General features: G+C 48.5%; 1 protein-coding gene across 12 annotated transcripts in view; it reads right to left on the minus strand.

Annotated features, from left to right (window-relative positions):
* The window catches only part of SIN3A (SIN3 transcription regulator family member A), an 86,725-nt gene extending 77,172 nt beyond the window's left edge, over positions 1-9,553 (minus strand). For 3 of the 12 annotated variants that reach the window (XM_036349499.1, XM_036349489.1, XM_036349473.1), the window contains exon 1: positions 5,351-5,591. The gene's annotated coding sequence lies outside the window, so the exon portion shown is untranslated. Of the gene's footprint in view, positions 1-5,297; positions 5,593-9,478 lie in introns of those variants that run through there. The other 9 variants (XM_036349482.1, XM_036349429.1, XM_036349515.1 and 6 more) reach the window with 5 other exon arrangements.
* Between the last annotated feature and the right edge of the window lie 12,095 nt (positions 9,554-21,648).

The raw sequence follows: 21,648 nt of genomic DNA on the forward strand, positions 1-21,648 counted from the left end.
ACCAGGTACCAGGGGGTCACGGTCCAATTCCAGGTCAGGGCACCTGCCCAGGTTTTAGGCTTGATCCCCAGTGCAGGTTGTGCAGGAGGCAGCTGATCAATGATTCCCTCTCATCATTGATGTTTCTATCTCTCTCCCTCTCTCTGAATCAATTAAAAATTTTATTTTAAATGTCAAGAAAATAAAATTTCTCAAAATATTTGGAAATAATGTAATTTAATAATGACAAAACCCTGATTCACAGACTACCCAAGTATGCTGCATTAGATGGGTTTCATTATTTGACCTTACCTTCAATAAAAAACAAATATCCAGCATTATTTACTTAAACTGTAACAACAACAATCAAAAAAAGATAAAAACCCCAAGCTATTACTGCTACTACTCATTTGTTAGCAGAAACATAAACCCATGTGAAGGGAAAGAAGATTTAAGAAATAACAGTTGACCATATTAACAATATTATCTTGAACTTGACATGATAGCAATAACATATATGCCAACTCCATAATTTCTTCATTATGATTCTTAACCTTCCAACATTAGAAACAATCAGGTCTGAAACTGAAGAGAACAGGATTCACAAACCCTGGAAGGGAGACTACAATCCACTTGCCAATTTCAATACGATGCCATACCTTCTAACATTCCAAAGCATTCTCTAGCATACTTTGTGTGAGAGATGTCTAAAGTCATGTTACCATTCAATTCAACTGGATCTAAGACTTTAGACTCCACCCTATTCACTGACCCCTCTCCTTCCACCCAAAGGTGGACTCTTCTTACTACAAATTCCTTACAGCTCTTTGTATTTGACTCTTATAGCCTCAACCTACAATGACATATAGTAAAATCATAACGCGTATATTTGCCTTTTTTTCTAACAATGTAAACTTCTATAGGACTAAGATTCTTCCTGTGTCAGCCTAGAGGTATTTAAGAAGATGGTCAATAAATGAATGTTGCCGAAACCGGTTTGGCTCAGTGGATAGAGCGTAGGCCTGAGGACTGAAAGGTCCCAGGTTCGATTCCGGTCAAGGGCATGTACCTGGGTTGCGGGCACATCCCCAGTAGGAGATGTGCAGGAGGCAGCTGATCGATGTTTCTCTCTCATCGATGTTTCTAACTCTCTATCTCTCTCCCTTCCTCTCTGTAAAAAATCAATAAAATATATTTTAAAAAAATAAAAATAAAAAAAATAAATGAATGTTGACGGAATTCACCTTTAGAATCTGAGCCCCAATCTTTTCCTTCAAAGCTGCTTTCAAAAACACACTGCTAGGTCCTTGAAAAATTAAACATAAAATTGCCATATGATCCAGTAACTCCAATTCTGGGTATATACCCCAAAGAATTCAAAGCAGATACTTGAATAGACATTTATACACTCATGTTCACAGCAGCATTATTCACAGTAACCAAAAGGTGGAAACAACCCAAATGTTCATCCATACATGAATAAACAATAGAATATTATTCACCATCAAAAAGGTAATTCTGGCTCTGGCCAATGTGACTCAGTCAGTTGAGCTTTGTCTGTGCACCAAAAGATCACTGTTTTGGGGTGAAAAAAGGGAACATATGTAATACTTCAACAATGAAGAATTATTTTTTAAAAATTTAAAAAGGAAAAAAAAGGTCACTGGTTTGATACCTGGTCAGGGCATATGCCCAGATTTTGGGTTGGGGTATGTATAGGAGGCAACCAGTCGATGTTTCTCAAATTGATGTTTTTCTCTCTAAAAAAAAAAAAAAAAAAATCAATAAAGTTTTTTTTTAAAAGGTATTTCTGACACATGCTAGCATAGATAAACCTTGAAGACATTTTTCTAAGTGAAATAAGCCAGACACAACTGACAAATATCGTATGAGTCCACTTCTATGATGTACTTAAGAGTAGTCACATTCAGAGAGAGAGAAAGTACAACAGTGGTTGTCAGGGGCTGGGGGGAGATTTATGTTATTGTTTAATGGGCATAGAATTTGAGAAAATGAAAAAGTTCTGGAAATGGATGGTGGTGATGGTTAACAATGTGAATGTACTTACTGCTACTAAACTGTACACTTAAAAATGGTTAAGATGCCCTGGCCAGGGTGGCCCAGTTGGTTGGAACATCTTCCCTGTACACCAAAACGTCACGCATGGGTTTGATTCCCTGTCAGGACGCATACCTAGGTTGTGGGCTTGGTCCCCAGTTGGGGCACATAAGGAAGGTGACCTATTAATGTTTCTCTCACATCAATGTTTCTCTCTCTGCCCACTTCCCTCCTTCCCGTCCTCTCTCTAAAATTAATAAACATATCCAAGAAAAAATAAAATAAACATATCCTTGTGTGAGAATTAAAAAGAAAAAAAAGCACACTGTTCCTTCTGTTTACCATCCTTAGACCAGAGGCAACTGAAGTATAAAGAGCATGAACTCTGGAAACAGAATGCCTGGATCCAGATCCTACCTTGACCACTTATTATATTATGTCTAACCTCACTGTGTTACTCATCTTTAAAACATGGATTCCACAGTACTCACTATATAGGGTTACCATGAAGATTAAATGGGTTAATAAATGTATAGTGCCTAACTCAGTGTCTGGGACATAGTAAGGGCTTCATAAATGTTGAATTCTTATTATTATTCAAGGAGGCAGTTGTGCAGTTAGAAAAAGCATGTAACTATCATTTTTGCAAGAACTACAGAAAGTAACTTATACTCTTGGTTGGGGAATTAATGAAACCTTTTATGGCACTGCACTAAATTACTGAATGCTGTGAACATCTTTCAATTCCAACTAAAATTCACAGCCATTAACATCAGCTTTGCACAGTTCTCCAGTATCCTGTCTGCTTGCACTGAAGATGTAAACAGGACTATGCTTTGCCAGGAATTTTATCAAATTACTATACACCTCCTTCCTTAAAAAAGAAAAAATATCTTTAAGTACAAATCTTATCTTCTTAATTATAAAATGCCAATCTATCTAAGATCTTTAATTCTGACAAACTACATAATATATAATAATGATTTTTGGATACGTAAGAAACATTTATGAAAACTTTCCTAGGACACTATATCCAAGTTCTTACTTTTGTTGTTGTTGTTAATTCTCACCAGAGGATATTTTTCCATTGATTTTTAGAGAGAGTGGAAAGGAGAGGGAGAGGGAGAGAGAAACATTGATGTGAGTGAGACAGACACATCGATTGGTTGCCTCTGGCACACACCCTGACTAGGGCCAGGGAACCTGCCCTTGACCAGAATTGAACCTGGGACCCTTCAGTCCAAGTGCTGACTCTCTATCCATTGAACCAAACCAGTGAAGGCTCTTACTTGAATTCTTAATGCCTATGTGGGGATTTGTGACCTTGCCACACCAATAAACAACATTCTCTAAAGGCAAGAATTAGGTCTTCCATTTCCCAGCACACAGCATTGCAAATAGTGGGAACAACCATGTGTTGACCAATCCTGAGTAGTAAATTCTCCACTATTTCACTATCTTGTCAAGTTTATAGTATCAAAAAAAACACCCAGGTTTTCATCTCCAAACCAATTATATTATAGCCACCATTAAATCAAACTAAAAAGCTACTGTTGCCACTCCTATTTCGTTAGCTGAAAAGGTGGGGCTTACTCTCTCCACACATGTCTAGCCCAGGGCACCAAGCTCTCAGTCCTAACTGAGCAAAGCACAAATCCAGAATTTAACTTCAGTTCAGACAATTAGCCAGAGGGCTTGCTCAGATGTTAGTAAATTAAAAAAAAAACACACACACCAAAACCCACATTCATTCAATGTTTATTTTCTCATGAAAACTATCAAAAACAATTAACTTCTCATAAGAAAAGAGAATGCATCATGTCAGAGCAAAATTTCAACTGAAATGGTTTATTAAACCTGAAGTGTCCTAAGGCAAATCCCCAACTCACATTGTAGGGGCAATGCTACATGTCACAAACAACTGCACTAGTCCTCGACTTCACCCTTCTTCTGTAATAAAACAGGGCATGAACATATATTTTACAAACTACAAACAAAAATTGGTCTAGATGTTCTAACATAAAACCAAACTTTTCAAGAATACCTACTGTTACTTAAATTGCAACTCATTTCTTTGTAAAATTAAGCAGAAGAATCACCTGTACAAAGAATGCATTAACAAATTTAAAGGTTGAAGAAACCAAAGTATTATATGCAAAATATGAGTTTTTAAATAAACCACCATCTTTTATAAACAGATCATTTTAATATCAAATGTAAATCTAACACTTCCTTTTCGAAATCTGAGCCTTATGAAGAGCAGGAGCTTCCACAGCCTTTTCATGGCTGTGTTTGAAGTCCTAAGGCACCCAAACAGTGGCTAAGTCTAACTAACTATACCCATCACCCCATTGGCTCAAAGCAAAGCCCGCCCCGTATAACCACGGTAACTGAACATCAAGGGAACTACAGAAAAGGCTGTCCCCGGCTACATTTCTAGTCTCCAACAATTCTCTCCGTCCTTCCCCCAACTATGATCACAGCACGAGCAGAGTTCGGCCGCAGACTTCAACCAAAAAACCTCATCCCCCAAAGTACAACCAAGAGGAGAGTGGTGACGACCACGCTCCCATTCTCCAAGATGTGCGGTGCCATCCTCACTGCAAGGACCAAGACAGAGACAACAGCTCCAGCACGGGACCCTCGTGCCCCATGCAACAGGCACCGCAGAACACTAGAACAGTTCATGACACCGCCACCGCTCGGGTCGGAGAGGAAGGGGCGGCGCGACTCCAGACAGCGGGATCCTCCGAGCCCTGCTTCGCGTGCCCAGGAGGAAGAAACTGGTGGCGGGGGGTGGGGGGCAGTTAAGGGTGGCCAGGGGGCGTGGCATCATTTGTCCATACAGCCTCTCCGGCCAACCGGATCCCAAGAAGGCGGACTTCACGCACCCTCTCGGCCTCCTCCCAGACCCACGCGGGAGACCCCCTCTCGTCCCACGCCCCAGCAGAACCGCGCGCCGCCTCGTCGAGGCTCCGCCTACCTCGGGAGGACCGGAGAGGGAGGTCAGGCACAGACAACACACAGCGCAGGGCCAGACCCGCCCCATTCTCCGCTACCGCACGCGCGCGCCGACCCCGCCCCTGAGCAGCGGCGCGAGAGCCCGCCCTCTCCGCGCGCACCGGGACTACGCTCTCCTCCCCCTCCCGCACGAATCTAACCCGCTCCGCCCTCCCCACCCCCTCACACAACCACACACCTCCCGTCCGCCGGCTCTACGGGAAGCCGAGAAGGTCAGTCACCCCCTTAAAAATACACACCCTCGAGTCCCGCGTTACCCGCCACCAGGATCCCCGGCCCGGCGTGCTCTCACCGCAAAGCTGCTACGACCGCTTCTTACTGCGTGTCCCTCTCAGCATGAGGCCCCGCGAACGGCGCAGGGCATAGGCCCACCGAAGAGGACTGGCAGCTCCCTCTCCGCTAACGAAGCGGTCACAGGCCCCGATGCCCAGACTAGGAAGGAGGGAGGGAGGGAAACTCTGAGGGGTAAGGGGAGGGGGGGTGAGATGGAGAAACCGTCTCCGCCGCCTCTACCGCCGCGGCCGCTTCTCTGTTACCCGGGAAATCCCGCCCACTCCGCCGGCCCGCCCCGCATAGGGAAGACTCAGCTTCGCTCTGCCACAGGTCGCATAATCTGTCTGTCAAAGATTTAGCCAATCGCTGTGCCCTGTCTACATTATGCCCTCCCCCTCTGCAGGGAGGGGAGGGGGAATCGCTCACCTTCTCCACGCCCCTATTGGCGGGGAGCTACCCAAACTCAACCCCGCCTATTGGAGATGAATTGCTGAATCCCACCCCCAAGCCGCAACACTATTGGAGGAAGCATAAAAACTCCTTTACGTCTCATTGGAGGATTCCACATACCACGCCCCATGCCGTCTCAGCTACAGACCCAACAAGTCAGCTCTCGCCCTCGCCGATCATCGCATTGGAAGGCTCTCCCACTGCCCTAGGAATGTAAGTAATCGATGTGGGATAAAATGTCCGTGAGACAAACTCCTCCTATCACACTGCCGGGCCATGCCCCGCCCCAACCATTGTATTGGATAGCTCTCGCCTGATAGAGGCCCCCATTGGCCAGGACACCCGTCTAAGAAGGAGCTAACTCCGCCCCGCGCGAGGAGGCTGAACCTTAGCAGTCCTTTTGTGGAATGTTTACACTAGAGACTGAAGGCAGGGTTCCAGTGCCGAAACAGGAGGTGCCGCCCTCCATAGCCGAGATTCTATCCCTGGGATTAGGAGAGAAGCAGCGGCAGGCACAACCACCTTGGATAAACCCCGCCCCCTATACAGAGAAAGAGAACTTCATCCTTCCTATCCCATTCACTCTTTATAATTTACATTTCTTCACGCTGCCTCCTCGTAAACACAAATATCCGGAGCAGCTGACAATTCTTTTTAGTAAGGAGGGTGCAGAATAAGAACTGGAGATCAAAGCCGAGAAATAGCCCCAGGGGTTGCCAACCCGCAGCACACTTCTCCATAAACCTGAAAAAGCAGTTTTAAGAGGGCGGAGATAATAAAAATGAAGGCAGGGCTCTAACAGCCATGGCCCTGGGAGGCGGAGCGTGAAGCAAAAGGCACTCGCGATCTCCAGGTTAGATCTAGAGGCACCCTCAGACTGGAAGAACTGAGGAAGTAGACCAACAGGCCATGGCATAAATAAACCTTCAGTCAAACTTCAGAAAAAGGATAAAAATTAGAGTTGGGGACAAAAGATGGTAAGAACGGCTGTTCACCTTCTCCTTGGAAAGCGAGGATTAATGGCAATCCTTAAGCTCTCTTTTTGCCATTGTGCTTCGAACACACAAAGTGCTTTAAGTCTTTAGGTTGCTTTTATTCATTCATCAAATAGGGCGGAGAACTGATGCTAGCCATGTTTTGGAGGGTGCTCACTGAGCGCCAGAAGAGAAGGGGGCGGGACTAGAGTTTTCCCGCTCTCTGCAGCCAAAGGCTACTACAAGAGAGCCTACTAGACAAGTGGCAGGCCCCAGAAACCTAAGTCCTAACGTGCCCTCCCTACCCAATGGGGTGGAGACGGCAAGGAATGAGCGCCGGCAACAGGTGGGCCTGACTCGAAGGACGGCTTCAAGCCACAAGGACAAGGCAGCTAATTCTGAACCCCAGGAGCAGCCGACAAATGGAAGCAGCCTCGCTGGGATCCAAGTCCTGCCCAATAGAGTTCTAAAAATAAGTCACACCGAGGAAAGGGAACCCCGGACCAAACCCTTCGGTTTCGAAGAAGCGGCATTTCCGAGGTCGACCCCGCTCCCTGCACTGTGTACCACACTGCACTCCCACCTGACCACTTCGAACCCAAGCAGGATTCATCCCGTCAACAGGGGATGAGCTGCTCTGGATCTTGCCTGAGGCCTCCAGACCAAACATACATAAGTTGCTTAGAGTTTTAGATAAATACAACTAAGGACAACGGCTGCCTTACGCTGGGAAGAAAACACAACGGCCGCAGCGTTTTCAAGCTTAAACAGAGGACGATCTTTAAAAAGTACAAGGGCGCAGGAATAAGCCAGGCCGCAGGGTCAGTACTTTAGTACTTCGCCCGGAAGGGCAGGTCTCACTCTCTCCTTCTAACGGTACCCATGCTGATCAACCGGAACTAAGCCCCCTCCCCCCAATTCTCTCCGCACCGTCAACCCCTAACTTCATCGCAAAGGCTACTAGATATCGAGCCTTGGTGGAATGAATCATTGTGTGTCTTCTTGGCTCGCCCCGCCTTGCCACGGGCTCCAACTCCAAAGCCGGGACTTCCGGGCGGGACACACTTCTAAGGAGCAAGGCGGACCTCACCAGTGGTCGAGCGCGCCTACAACCTGAGAGAGGGGGCGGGGAACAGGGGTGGACTTCCTCCTCCAAGCTAGCTACGCCAAAGGCGGGACTATCTATCCCACCAATCAGAAGTAGGGGAGGGACCTTGCGCCTCGCCTTAGGCCGTAGGAATCCTTCCTCCTCCGTTCACGAAAAAAAAAAAAATCCTCGAACTTAAACTCCAGCCCAGCGTCCGATAGGCGGAGCTCGGAAGAAGGTTATCCAATCAATAACCGAGAAGGAAAAAAGGGGGGGGGTCTCACCGCCCATCCAGTGGAAGACAAGAGAAGGCGGGCCCTATGGAGGAGCCCGAAATGGGTGGAAGCGAGGGGGAAAGGCCCCGCCCCCCAGCTCTCCTCCGGGTCTGTGGACAGGCGGTTGTCGCAGTAGATAGTAAACAGGCTAGGGCGGCTGAGGCGTGGAGGCAAGAGCGGCTGGGCCCGACGTGGGCCCGGCCTCTGCGCGTCCTCTCTCGGAGACGCTCCAGCCGACCGCGGCGGTTCCCGCCAACGCCCCGCCTACCAGTCGGCGGCCGCCATTCCGGCTGACAGGCGCGCCCCCGCGCTCCTCCCCGCCTGCTGATGCATTTCCTTTTCCCGAGTCTGAGCGTGGAGACTGTTTTCGCAGTTTCCGACCTTCACTGCTCCTCTCAACTAACCCCCGTGGGTACGCTCATAAGCCGCGCCCCCGCCCCTTCGGCTGTTGCCTTGGGGTAGGCGAGGAAGGAGGCAGCTCCTTGTGTGTGGGATCAGCTGGTGCACGGGTCGAAGCCACCGAGTTGTTGGAGGTTTTCCACAGCCGCGGACCGAGTTGGCGCGAGCTGGCGGCCTGGCGGACTCCAGCGCCGAATGCCGGTTCTGCCACGGCCGGGGAATCCGGAGCGCCTAGGCCAGCGCGGGGGGCTCTTTCCGGTGGCCTTCCCGCCCCCGGCCGCCCCTCCCGCTAGGCCCGCGTTGCCCCCGCCCCCAGAGTCCATAACAACCGTGGCCCCAGGCACTCGCGCCTCTCAGGAGCGCGCCCACCGTCCCTCCTACAGTTTGCGTACAGAAACGAAACCCTCCGGGCGCCAGTCATGATCGCCCGGCGTGCTCAGTCGCGGAAGCCGCGGGCCTCGGCTCGCTCCCAAACTCCAGCTCTCGACCCACTCCGCTACCGAGGGCTCAGGCCTCCGCCCCTGCCGAGCCCGCGCGCCGCAGCCCGGGCCCACTTCAGTCGGTGTGCAGAATCACCCTTTTCCCTTTACAATAATTTTTTTAATGCTTTCAAGGGAGACCCCTCCTGCCCGACACTTCACCCAGTCCCCAGCCGCAACCAACCGAAACCAACGGCTCAGTGAAACAAACTAGGCAGCACACCGGCGCGCTGGCGACCCCGGGCCGGGCCGACCCGCCCACGAAACCCGCCTGGCTGGGAAACACACTGGCAAGCGACGACGCAGAGATCTCTTTCCTGGCCTGGCCCTCGCCTCCCTCGGACCCCAAGCCTCCCCTAGTTTCGTCCCGAGGCCCACGGCGCCCGCACCGTGGTGGACAGGCCAAAGCGATCGGCCGGCTAACTAGCCCCCCAAACGCTTGAGATTGGGGGGGAACAAATTAAAAGCAGCTGTTTAACATACCTTGGGAGCCTGGCGAGGAGTCCTGAATGGGGAGAACGCCCCCCATGGGCCATTGGCTCCCCGGCGCTGGCGTCAATCACCCTCGGCCCGCCCCCTCCGCTTGCCCCACCCCTTCTCTTCATTGATCGCCCCCTGCCTCCAAAATAAATACAAATAAATAGATAAACTAGCCTCGCGTGGGAGGCGCTTCTGTAGCAGAGGCCCCTGTCTCTCCGACACCGCCGTCTCAAGTTTCTTGAGGCCTTTGGACCGGAGGGAGACCTTCTGGAACTTGACCCGCGGGGCGGGGGTCGCGGAGGAGGAGCCGGTGGGGCTACTACAGCCCCGCTTCCTTCACACCCGCACCGCGTTCGGAACTGGGCAGAGGGAGGCGATAGGGGCACCCTAGGGTTTGGCTGGAGCATCCCGACTCCCCTGGCTGTGTAACCTAACCGTGTGCGGCCCGTTCTGGTAGGCACCAGCCTAAAAATGAACTGTGTAAGCAGGAAATCCTGCGTTCAGGCAACAGGCACTAGTCTGAGCCCTACCCTGCGTTAGGCAGACACATTCATACCCCACTTGCTGCTGGGTGCGATGGCAGAGACTAAATGAAATTCTTGCTCTGTACCTTCCAAGGGCTCTAACTGAGGAGATGCCACAGAAAGAGCTAAAGGAAGGCAGAAATGTTTATATAAACAGATATCCATAGGAGCTTAGACCAGGGAGATTCTTTCTAGCTGAAGAAAACTAGGGAAGTCTTCCTCATGGAGGAGGTGGTACTCAGGTTAGGTCTTTTTTTAAATAATTTTTTTTTGTTTAGTGATTTTAGAGAAGAGAGAAAGGAGAAAGAGAGAGAAAAACATCAATTTGTTGTCCCACTTATTTATACATTTATTGGTTGATTCCTTTATGTGCCCTGTCCCAGGGATAGAACCGAAACCTTGGGGTATCAGGACACTCCAATCAACTGAGCTGCCCAGCCAGGGCTCAAGTTGGGTCTTAAATTATTTCATCAGGCAGAAATGGAGAGGTATGTCATTTTCAACAAAGGACACAAAGGAGTAAATGCAAAACATTATTAAGGGCCTTCAAGTGTGGCTACAGTCATGAAAATTAGGGTTGCAAGGATGGGACCAAACAGTAAAATACTTTAATACCTGATTAAAATTCTTAGAATTACACAACAGAATGTATAAGGACTATGGTCATAGGACTACGGGCCCAGAACTATGGATTCAGATACTCAGCATTCCAGTACCTGGTAGGTTCTGAGGGTGGGTTAAGTGAGGGCTACCTACACGCAGCAAGGTGAGGCACAAAGGCTGTTGTAAATACTGGGTTTAGAGAATGCAGAGGTACATCTTCTGGTGGAAGAAGTAGGTGGGAAGAACCAAGAGATGGCTTCTTTTCTCTCCCAGCAACCCAACCCAGAAAACCTTCCCTACCTTCAGCAGCCCTCAAGTCAAAGTTCTGACTCAGATCCTTTCTTGAATAATTTACATTGTTATAACTTTCAACCAAAAGGAGTTTCTGAGTGGGGCAGAGGCTACCTCACATGTCTGTGCTAAACAGAGCTGAGCCTGAGGCCAGGCTCATAGTGAGGAAGAAGGACCTGTTGATTGAGGCACCCAGAAAAACTAGGAAAGTCTTCCTCAGGAAAGGTAGCTAGTGTGGATGAGGTATTGTGTGCAGAATGTGAAGGGCCTTGAGTCCCATGGGCAGAATGGGGACTGCAGGAGAGCATTTGATATCTTGCTCCCTAGTGTGTCATCAGTTTGGTTCAAATAAACTCAAAAATGCAAAAAACAAAAAAAAGGGTGGGGGCCTGCTGCCGGTTAGACTGTCCAAACAATCCAGGTGAGATGTAATAAGGACTTAACCAGGGCAGTGGCCATAGGTAAGCAAGAATAAAAAAGGAGAGATGTGTTTGAGAAATTCTCAAGGAAACTGGGTGGCTACTTCTATGTGGGTAACAGAGGAAAAGGAGTCAGTGGCCTGGTGTTTGAAGAGGGAGAAGAGCTTGAGGCTATTGGTTAGGTAATCTGGGTTCTAGATTTAGCCTGGCCAGTGATTGGTGATATATTTAGGCAAGTCCTTTCCTCCCTCTGGGCCTGTTTTGCCCCCCTGTGAAATGGGGTGTTAATTGAAGTAGAAAGACAGGCTCTCAAGCCCTTCTTTCACTTAAGAGTCCATGGGGCTAGGGGGTCACACAGGGAAGGAAACTTGACACTAAGGAGAGAGGGCAGGAGGGAAGAAATATTGATTTGGGAAGGGCAATGAGTCATAAAGATGCAGCGGGCACTAGAATCTGGGTGATAGCTTGGTTGACAGAATCATTGAGGGAAAAGGGTCTGCAGGTAGAAAGGCCAAGATATAAGGACTGTGTATTCAGTGGGAGGCCCAGCACCTGGCAGGGCCATGAGGGTTGAGATTTATTCCTAAAATGGGGGCTCCCTAGGGACTCCATTCATTTGATTATAAGTCTGGACAGCACATGGTACACTGTGGATGAAGTTACTTGTGGAGAATTTACAATTAGAATAGTTAATTCCACTCAAGAGAACCAGGCTTCACTGATACTCCCTATCTTCCTAAGTGCACCAAGCTGGTGGAAATCCCCTCCTGAACACGCCTTAGACTGATTTCCACTAAGAAAGTGGTCGGCAAACTGCGGCTTGGCAAACTGTGGCTTGCGAACCACATGGGGCTCTTTGCCCCCTTGAGTGTGGCTCTTCCACAAGATACCGACTTCTGTGCATGAGCCATGAAGTTTCTTTCTTTCTTTTTTTAAAAAAATATATTTTATTGATTTTTTACAGAGAGGAAGGGAGAGGGATAGTTAGAAACATTGATGAGAGAGAAACATCGATCAGCTGCCTCCTGCACACCCCCTACTGGGGATGTGCCCCCAACCAAGGTACATGCCCTTGACCGGAATCGAACCTGGGACTCTTGAGTCCGCAGGCTGACGCTCTATCCACTGAGCAAAACAGGTTAGGGCAGGCCACGAAGTTTCAATTGCACTGTACGTGCACGCCTGCACGTGGTATTTTGTGGAAGAGCCACACTCAAGGGGCATGTGCCTTGTGAGCCGCGGTTTGCCTACCACTGCACTAGGACAACCACTCTAATTCACCACAGCAGTCGAGCACGGGAGACCCTTTGGGAGGGGTTTAGCAATTGTTTCTGATTCAGTACACCGATGCCTGCATAGCAGAGCAAGTCCTAGACTCTTTAGGAAAGTGAGTGTAGTAAAACCTCCATATAACAGACTAATTTGGGTAAGGGGGTGTCCATTAATGCCTAAAATATCCATATATGTGTGTGTGTGTGTGTGTGTGTGTATATATATATATATATATATATATATATATATATATATCCTATATAATAAAAGGGTAGCCCTGACCGGTTTGGCTCAGTGGATAGAGCGTCGGCCTGCAGACTGAAGAGTCCCGGGTTCGATTCCAGTCAAGGGCATGTACCTTGGTTGTGGGCACATCCCCAGTAGGGGGTGTGCAGGAGGCAGCTGATCCATGTTTCTAACTCTCCATCCCTCTCCCTTCCTCTCTGTAAAAAATCAATAAAATATATTTAAAAAAAAAAAAAGGTAATATGCAAATTGACCTTAACAGCAGAACTGGGAATGACTGGTCGCTATGACACACACTGACCACCAGGGGGCAGACTCTCAATGAAGGAGCTGCCCCCTGGTGGTCAGTGCGCTCTCACAGGGGGAGCTCTGCTCAGCCACAAGCCAGGCTGATGGCTGCCAGCACAGTGGTGGTGGTGGAAGCCTCTCCTGCCTCCTCAGCAGTGCTAAGGATGTCTGACTGCAGTTTAGGCCTGCTCCTTGCTGGCAAGTGGACATCCCCCTAGGGCTCCCGGGCTGCCAGAGGGATGTCTGACTGCCAGCTTAGGCCTGATTCCCTGAGGAGAGGGCCTAAGCCAGCAAGTGGACATCCCCCGAGGGTTCCAAGACTGCGAGAAGGCACAGGCCAGGCTGAGGGACCCCCCCGAGTGCACAAATTTTTGTGCACCGGGCCTCTAGTCCTAATAAGAGAAACATGGTAATTGGCGTACGACCGCTACCCTTCCCATTGGCTAATCAGCGAGATATGCAAATTAACTGCCAGCCAAGACGGCGGGCAGCCAGGCAGCTTGAAACTAACATGAGGCTTGCTTGCTTCAGTGACGGAGGACTCCAACGTTCCCCGCCTGCCCCTGCAGGCCTCTGAGCCTGCAGTCTGAAACATTGTAACAAATCTAGAAGATAAACAAAACCCCAGAAACCAGCTTTCAGTGAGCCGGGATCTCAGAGCTGGAGTTGATACAGTGTCTCGATTATAGAACCCAGCAGAGGCCTCAGAGCTGGAGCCAGAGCTAAAGCTGGCCCAGAATAAAAACAAAAAAGAAAAAAAGGAGCAGTTGGGAGCTTCAGTCACCCACGAGCCTGAAAACAGCCCTCAGCCCCTCACCCAGGCTGTCCAGGCACCCCAGCGGGGACCCCCACTCTGAAGGGTGTGTGACCAGCTGCAAACAGCCATCATCCCCTCATCCAGGCTGGCCAGGCACCCCAGTGGGGACCTCCACCCTGGTCCAGTACACCCTTCAGGGCAAACCAGCCAGCCCCATCCATGCACCAGGCTTTTACCTTTATATAGTAAAAGGATAATATGCCTCCTAGCACCAGGATCAGCGGAGCCGTGAGGCCTCCCAGCACTGGGATCAGCATGACGGGGGCAGCGCCCAAACCCCCTGACCGCCCTGAGGCTCTGTGTGTGACAGGGGGCGGGGCCACAACCTCCCTATCCGCCCTGCTCTGTTCGTGACAGGGGAAGGCGCCCCAACCTTCTGATCAGCCCTGCTCTGTGCGTGACAGGGGGGAGCTCCCAAACCCCCTGATCGCCCTGCGGCTCTGTGTGTGACAGGGTGAGGCGCCCCAACCACCCCCCCCCCCCACGGGCCCTGCTCTGTGGGTGACGGGGTAGAGCCATAACCTCCCCATCGGCCCTGCCCTGAGTGTGAGAGTGGCGGCACCCCAATCCCCTGATCGGCCCTGCTCTGTGGGTGATAGAGGGCGGCGCCCCAACCCCTGCTCCCCCCACGGGCCCTGCTCTGCGTGTGATGGGGTAGAACCATAACCTCCCCATCGGCCCTGCCCTGAGTGTGTCAGTGGCGGCGCCCCAACCCCCTGATTGGCCCTGCTCTGTGGATGATAGAGGGCAGCGCCCCAACCCCCTGATCTGCCCTGCTCTGTGTGTGATGGGGGTGGTGCCCCAACTCCCCTATCGGCCCTACTCTGTGAGTGACAGGGAGGAGCTCCTCAACCCCCTGATGGGCCCTGCTCTGTGCGTGACAGGGGGGAGCTGCCCAACCCCCTGATCAACCTTGCTCTGTATGTGACAGGGGGGAGCTCCCCAAACCCCTGATGGGCCCTGCTCTGTGCGTGACAGGGGGTAGCTCCCCAACCCTCTGATCAACCCTGCTCTGTGCGTGACAGGGTAAGGAGCCCCAACCCCGCTGAAGGGCCCTGCTCTGTGTGTGACAGGAGCCAGCGCCCCAACCCCCTGATCGGCCCTGCTCTGTGCATGACAGGGTGTGGCGCCACAACCTCCCTCCTGCCTTGAGTGTGACAGGGGGCGCTGCCCCAACCCCCCAATCAGCCCTAACCTGAGCATGACTGAGGGTGGCATCGCAACCCCCCTAACCGCCCTGCTCTGTGCATGACAGGGGGCGGTGCCCCAGCTCCCCAATCAGCCCTGCTCTGAGCCCAACCAGGGGCTGCACCTAGGGATTGGGCCTGCCCTCTGCCACCCGGGAGCAGGCCTAAGCCAGCAGGTCGTTATCTCCCGAGGGGTCCCAGACTGTGAGAGGGCACAGGTCAGGCTGAGGGACCCCCCTTCACCCCTGAGTGCACAAATTTTTTTAAAATATATTTTATTGATTTTTTTACAGAGAGGAAAGGAGAGAGATAGAGAGTTAGAAACATCGATGTGAGAGCTATACCGATCAGCTGCCTCCTGCACATCTCCTACTGGGGATGTGCCCGCAACCCAGGTACATGCCCTTGACCGGAATCGAACCTGGGACCTTTCAGTCCGCAGGCCGATGCTCTATCCATTGAGCCAAACGGGTTTCGGCCCGAGTGCACAAATTTTTGTGCACCGGGCCTCTAGTATATATATAAAAGCCTAAGTGACCAAACAACCTGTCGCTATGAATGCACACTGACCACCAGGGGCAGACTCTCGATGCAGGAGCTGCCCCCTGGTGGTCAGTGCACTCCCACAGCAGAAGCGCTGCTCAGCTGACCGACGGGCGCCAGACGCTGGGGGCTGGTGCCTCTCCTGCCTCCGCAGCAGCGCTAATGAGCGGCAGCAGCAGGCACAGGGGGCCAGGATGAGCAGGAGCAGCACAGCACTGGGCTCGGACTCCCCCCTGGCCGCCTGCCGCTTTGTGCACTACTACATCTCCCAGGGGTCCCAGATCGCATGAGAACACAGGCCAGGCTGAGGGACCACACCGGTGCACGAATCCAATCCGTGCATCGGGCCTCTAGTTATATAATAAAGTAGGTTTTCCCAATGGGTATGTTAAAAAATTGATAAAATAGCTAACCTGTTTTTACTCATGTAGACATGTTTGTGTAATTATAATTAAGTATGTGTGAAAAGTTTAATTTCACAGAAAAGTTTCCTATATGTATTATTGTAATTTTTTTTTTAATACACTTTATTGATTTTTTACAGAGAGGAAGGGAGAGGGACAGAGAGTCAGAAACATCGGATCAGCTGCCTCCTGCACACCCCTCTACTGGGGATGTGCCTGCAACCAAGGTACATGCCCTTGACGGGAATCAAACCCGGGACCCTTCAGTCCGCCGGCTGACGCTCTATCCACTGAGCCAAACCAGTTAGGGCATGTAATTTTAAATTTATACTGAATAGGTCTAGTAAATGTGTGCATTAACCAGTCACTGTGAGTAAACAAATGCATATATCTGGGGTGTGGCTTAGTGCATGTGGGAACATCAGCCTGCATGTGTTAAAACTGCCACCAAGCCCACCAAGTGTGGCTCAGTGGTTGAACGTCAACCCATGAACCAGGAGATCATGGTTAGATTCTCTGGGTCACATGCCTAGGTTGCAGGCTTGATTCCCAGCAGGGGGCGTGCAGGAGGCAGCTGATCAATGATTCTCATCACTGATGTTTCTATCTCTCTCTCAGAAATCAATAAAAACATATATTTTTTTTAATTGAAAAACTGACACAGAAAGTCACACAACATGACAACAGAATCAATTACCAGGCATGATGCTGTATGATCCTGCACAGGATCATATGCTAATCATCCTCCAAACATTGTTTATGAGCAGTGACTCTTAGGTTTAAATATGTAGACTATAGTTGTAGATGTGTAATATTTATGTCTGCAAAATTACTACAGTGTTTTTTCCAACATATGACCTAGTCACTAAAATTTGTTAAAAATAACAATGAATTAATAACAAAAAAAAAACCCTGTTAATTTAATTATAAGCAAATCTTGGTTAAAAGCATTTTAAAATTAACAAGGTGTTAATTTTCACATATGACATATGGACAAGAAATTTTGTCCATTAAATCCGAAGTTAGTTAAATCAAAGTCCAAAAAATTGAGGGTTTACTGTTTGATTTGGCGATATTGGTCCGCCAAGCTGCATTTAAGGTTGCATCCACCCCACCTTTCTTTCCTCTACCCTATCAGTGAGGACAAAGAAGTAAATGGATCTGGGTAAGGGCCTTCCTTGGAGAAGTCACATTGAGAAGCCAGGTTCTGATTCCCAGAAGGCCTCTTTTGTGTGTTAGGGATTACTGTCCTATTGTAGCTGAGAAAACTGAGGCTCAGAGTAGTGGAGTGATTTGCCCAAGTCACCAAGGCAAGTATGTGTGGGCCTAAAACCTGAGCTTTGAACATCCCCCCATGTGCTGTCTCCATAAATGCTAAGGCCCATGATCTAGGTTGGGAATTCTGGAGCAATAGAGTCTCCCCACTTTTGTCCCCAGATAGGTCTAAATGATTTCTGGCCCTTCCAAAAATATTATCATTGAAGAAGCAAGATTTGTCATCCAAGTGTGTGTGTGTGTGTGTGTGTGTGTGTGTGTGTGTGTGTGTGTGTGTATATATATATATATATATATATATATATATATACATACATATATCTTCTTCAGCTCTCATATACTCAAAACTGTCACACCTTCAAACACCCTGTGTCTCACAGACATCTCACACTCACATCCACCCACCCTCATTCACAGAAAGGAAACAGTTCTTTAGGGTCTTATGGTATGGGTGACTGAGACACAGGCCCTGCACTTCAATGACTTTGTAAAAAAGATGTCAGTGTCAGTGATACTGTTGTAATTAATTTAGTTATTAACAATAGGAAAGGAGCAAAGAGTGGGCCAAATATTATAGGCATGTCACTTGTGCAGCTTTGCTAAGAAGCTGCAGTTTAACACTCCCCAGTGAGCCACTGGTCTATTCCCTGCAGATCACTGGGGGAAGGGACTGAAGGAGGGGTAGGGAGAGGGAGATAGACACATGTCCACTAGAGTCTGAGTGAAATAGGGAAGGTACTTTTGGCTGTTAGTCACACCTGGGAACAGATTATTGACCAAAGTAGGCATGGCCACCATAAGCGTGGGAAGATTGGGGATACTTAATCCCCTAAACAAAGGAGTTCACTCTCTTGGCTCCTGGCCCTCTTGGTTCTTTTGGGACTCTTGTTGCAGGGGGTGTGCTCTCTTTGCTCCCCTGCATTTGTCTATAGGACTCACAGCCATGTGAACCACACAATGGACTAATGGACTACAACTAGCCTAACGCTAAACCGGACCCAATTCCAACATGAAACAGAAACTCTGGACACTGGCTTTGCTTTTTAGCTCTACTGAAACCCCAGCTACACTTCTTCCAGGTGTGAATTTAGGGAAATGGGACTTTGGAAACCCAGGGATATAATTCCAGGCAAATAAAAATCACTCATCCTCCCATGCAAGTCTAAGAAAATTCTTTCTCTAAATATCATAAGGACCCCATATCCAGCACTCAGTGTGTAAAGGGATACCCCACTTCTACTGATAACACCAGTGCTGGCTTATAGACCGATCATTGCCAGTTTGGGAATATCTAGGTGAGGGTATTCTTGATCCCCACTCTAACCCAGGTTCAAGGGGAAAAGCTCAAGCTATTGTTCAGAATCCCAGTTATCTACTTCCTAGCTGGATATCTTTGACTTATTTATCTTTTTGACAAGTTACTTATTTATCTTTTCAATTTTCTTACCTATAAACTAAGAACTGTAGTGGGCTGTGAGATTTAAAAAAAAGTATGTTCAGCATTTAGTTAAGAGTCCTCAGACTTTTTTCTCCTTAATCTCATCTGCTGCTCCCTCTTCTGAAAATTCAAATGCAAAATCTGAGAGGAAGCCAGGACAGGCCTAACAGACCCATCAATCCCACTGTGTGAATGAACTCCATTTCTCTGGAAACCGGTTGGCTTATGTTGTACATATTCCATACTTCTGATATATGGGTGGCTTTGGAGGCTTGGGATTTTTTTTTCCACAAAATATATTTTTATTGGTTTCTAGGAGGAAGAGAGGAGATAGATAGAAACATCAATGATGAGAGAATCATTAATCGGCTGCCTACTGCACTATCCACACTGGGGATCGCTGCTTCCTGCATGATCCACACTGGGCATCAAGCCCACAACCAAGGCATGTGCCCTGACCGGGAATTGAACCAGTGACCTTCTGGTTCATAGGTCGATGTTCAACCACTGAGCCACAAAGGCTGGGCCAGGCTTGGGATTTTTAGTGGGTGTTAAGACTGCTAGGTATTGCCTTGAAGTGTCTTCCCCTCATTGAACATTAATTTACCCCTCTGGATCACTTCCAGCCCAAATCTAGAAAATAGATAAAACAGTATGTTCCCCAGGTTCCCTTTGTTTCAAAGTATTTCCTTTTGTGAATCAGTTGTGGTTTTTTATCTTTTTAAAAAGCAGCAGATTCCTTTGTTCAAATGAAATCTTAATCAGAGGCCTAATATGTAAGAGAGATAGGTGGGCCTTGCATTGGTTGAAGTAGAGACAGCCCAACCACTGCTGTCTCTATTCCTTTACCTCCCATACATGCCTCCTCCCTGTCACCCCCTCCTTCCCCCACACCCCTCCTGGGCCCCTGAAAAGGCTGATGAACCTACATTCCTGAATCCTGTTCACTCATCCCAGCCACTTCTCACTGCTCACCAGTCTATGAGAACACAGCCCAGCTTTGTCCTTGGTTACCTCTATTAATCACAATCTTTCATAGGCTTTTCTTCATCCTCCCTTAAATGTTGGTGGCTCTCAAGGTTCTCCTCTCTTCTTGCCCTCTTCATTCTTCTCTGTTCTCACCCACTTCCAAGGATCCTAGCTTCTATCCAAACTAAGTCCCCAACTGACATCTCCAGCACAGTATCTGCCGTGAACATCAGACTCCGTATGTCCACTGGCTGCTGGCCACAGAACAGGTATTCACTAAAGGTCAAGGAAGTAAAACAGAGACCCCACAGGACAAACAGGCTGACCTAGGCTCAGCTGCACATCTGTAAATCATGAGGTTTGGACAACTACATTAACTTAGAGACATAACCAGGTTCAGATGTGGGGGAGGAGTAGAAAGAAGTGAACCTGGAGTGGGGGATGGGCACTGTGCACTCTGACCATCTCTCTGCATCTCACTGTCTTGCTTTCTTACTTTTATCTTCATCTTAGTCCTAACAACTATCAGGAACATAGCATCCTAAATTGTTGAAAAGGAATCACTGCTCCCAGTCAACTATGTCCATGTTGGCCTTAGAAGAAAAAATATGGGTGTAAAAGATTGCAGCATGTAAATTTAACTTAAACAGAAGGAAGCATTTTATGAAAGCTATGATGACAGGCAGGGAGAAAGTAAACACTGCAGCAAGTTTCTGAGTTCCAGATTTCTATTTGTGAAGAAGACCTAGTCTTTGTGGTTAAGAGCAGTGTAGTTGAATATGTTTAATATTCACCACTATTTTGTGATGGTAACTATGGGAGCAGATACCTCCCAAGAGAAAATCTGGTTCCCAAGCTTTAGCTCGTGCCCTCGGTAAGCTAACAGTACTAACTATGGTAGTGACCAAGACCTGAGACAAATAAATCTATGACCTTGGCTGGGAGCTTGGATCCTTAGTTGGTTCATTCCTTGACTCTAAGTCACTCTGTCTGCCCCACATGGAGCAGCATGAAAGCCTTAAAGGTCTATGGATTATAGGGTTATTTGACCTCTTTTCCAAGTTGGGGGCCAAGTGGGTAGAGAACTGAGTGAATATAGGGAAGTGGGAATTGACCATTAGGAGAAGGTCCTAATGGTTCCTCTGCATATATTCACTTCCAGCAAAGAACTAGATCCTTCGAATTGGAGGGCCTGTAGTAGGATCATCTAATGTGGCCTCTTATTTTACCAAAAGAAGCTAGGACTTGACTTGGGTTAAGTGGTGAGACCTCGAAATTACCAAATAGCTCAGTCACTCTAGGCAAGCGTTTCTATCTGGCCCCCCTCCCTCCAGGTCTCTCATGTGTGCATTTCCATATGTGTGTCTGGTTATTTCTAGAGAGGGGACACCTTTAAAGACAGGAGTCCCACCTTCCTCAAGCTACAATGCTAAAATAGTCCAGCTTCCCAAGAACCAGTCCCATTTTGTCATTTACCTGCAAATGGTGACGTGGAGACTGACAATGACGGATCTCTTAGGCTGTGAGTGCTGGGGCATCTTTCACCTCAGGAGTCCCATCCTAGCTTACAGGGATGGGCAGGATAAAGGGACCAATGCTAGCGGAAGTATAAATTAGTTGAAAAATAGCAATCAAATTAGAATAGAAGCCTGAGTTAGACCATGATGCTCTCTTCCCCGAACACTTTTTCATCTTATGTTCGCAACTGTACAATCCAGCATTTGATTGTGGGTTCTCTTGCTTTGTTCACCAAATCTCCTGTGTGAAAGCCTTGACTTCCTGAACAGATCTGGGGCTTCTTTTCTGTCTTCCCCTTTTTTGCCTCCTTTAACACTTAAAATGGATAGGCTCACACTGAGCCTACTGATTATCTTCCCAGTGGTGAAAGCTATAAGTA

The sequence above is a fragment of the Myotis myotis genome, unplaced genomic scaffold (assembly GCF_014108235.1).
Source record: "Myotis myotis isolate mMyoMyo1 unplaced genomic scaffold, mMyoMyo1.p scaffold_m19_p_1, whole genome shotgun sequence".
Lineage (NCBI taxonomy): Eukaryota > Metazoa > Chordata > Mammalia > Chiroptera > Vespertilionidae > Myotis > Myotis myotis.